Below are 1,909 nucleotides of genomic sequence, written 5' to 3'. Positions count from 1 at the left end.
ATATACACGATGGAGTACTACATGGCAATGAAAGGGAATGACATGTGGCCATTTGTAGGAAAGTGGATGGACCTTGAGGGTGTCATGCTGAGTGAAGTAAGCCAGGCAGAGAAGGACAGATACCATATGTTTGCACTCATAGGTCTAGCAGGAAAACAAGAGAGACCTAATGGAGAAGCAGGGGGAGAGGAGGAGGGAGAGAGAGTTGGGGAGAGAGAGGGATGCAGAACTTGAGAGACTATTGAATGCTGAGAATGAACTGAGGGTTGAGGGGGAAGGGGGAGGGGGAAAAGAGGTGGTGGTGATGGTGGAGGGCACTTGTGGGGAAGAGCACTGGGTGTTGTATGGAAAACAATTTGACAATAAAATATTATGGAGGAAAAAAATAAATAAATGGAATCATAAAAAATGCTCAAGTTATTCAAAAGAAGGACATTAGGAGGAAAAGGGAAACAAAAACCAGATGGACAATAAAAAAAATAGCAAGATCATAGATTTAAGGCTGACTCTAACCAACAGTAGCATTAGATGACAGTGCACTACAAATCCCCTTGAAAGGCATAATTTGTCAGATTGAATAAGAAAGCAAGACTCACCTATGTTCTGTCTGCCCCAAATCCACATTAAATATAAAGACACAAATAAGGGGCACTCAGGTGCCTCAGTCGGTTAAGTGTCTGACTCTTGATTTCAGCTCAGGTCATGATCCCAGGGTTGTGGGATCAAGCCCCGCGTTAGGCTCCATACTCAGTGAGGAGCCTGCTTGGGTTTCTCCCTCTTGCTCTTTCTCTCTGCCCACCCCCCCCCTCAAATAAATAAGCATTAAAACAATAAAGGCACCAGTAAAATAAAAATACAGAGATTGGAGAACCTACCACTAACACTAGCCAAAGAGCTGGAGTAGCTGTATTATTTTGAGATGAAATAGATTTCTGACCTGGGGACAAAGAAGGTCGCTGTGCAAACCTACAGTGAGTTATCGTGAGGATCCAACGCCAAATGTCTCTGGGGCCAGCCACCGAGTGTCACGGAGCACGAAGTACAAGTCCCGTCCGCTGTCCCAACACTGGGGGCAGCCTGAGCTCTCTCTTCGTCCACGCTCCTTTCTCTGAGAATATGTTCGATTTACTTAGTCTTTTGCACATTGGGAGTGAGTGTGAATTGAGTCCACATTGTGAGTGTGGCTGGAGGAGACCCCGGATTCTGTTATTTGTCACCAGTGACGTGTCTTGTTTGGTGATGTCAGTTGTGCTCAGTGTCCTGAGGCACAGCTCCAGCGTCTGCTCAGGTCTCGTCCTTGGCTGCTTGCTTCCGGAATGCTGTGTGCCCGCGGTCCAGTCGGCAGGAAGGTGGGCAGGCAGGCGTGCAGACTCCCTGCTCATTTCTTCCCCAAACCACAAGGGCCAAGCTCCCCCAGTGTCGTCTTATTCTCCAGGCCGCAAAGACCCATTTGCCCCGCAGCCCGGCTCCTGCACCGCCCAGCTGCATGTGGCCCTGCATGTGACCCATCTAGGGGCCAAAAGGAGAATTCTCTTCTGCTGCTGTTCGTGCCCCAGTACCCTCAAAAGCCTCCTGTTTGCACTCTGTGCAGATTTTCTAGCAGTTTCTATGAAGGAGGGAGGGTGGTGTGATCTTACAAAACATTACAGGAAGCAGAAGCAGCAATTACATTCAGTTTTAGAACAGCCTTCAGCATGAACCTCACATCCTTTGAGTCACACTTGGGGAAGGCGTACATTTCATCTGCATCTAAGGTCATATGGCTTCAGTGCACGGGTGACAAACACACTGCTGTCTGGTTGGGGACACTGCAGCCTCATTAACAGCCATAGTCCACAGGATGAGGGCCAGGGCTGGGGGACCAGGGCAGGGGTTGGGTCTGGGGGGCCGGGGCTAGGGGTGAGGGCAG

Source organism: Suricata suricatta, chromosome 8, assembly GCF_006229205.1.
Source record: "Suricata suricatta isolate VVHF042 chromosome 8, meerkat_22Aug2017_6uvM2_HiC, whole genome shotgun sequence".
In the NCBI taxonomy this organism is placed as follows: domain Eukaryota; kingdom Metazoa; phylum Chordata; class Mammalia; order Carnivora; family Herpestidae; genus Suricata; species Suricata suricatta.
The sequence above is the reverse complement of the archived record's forward strand: the minus strand, read 5'-3'. Positions refer to the sequence as shown.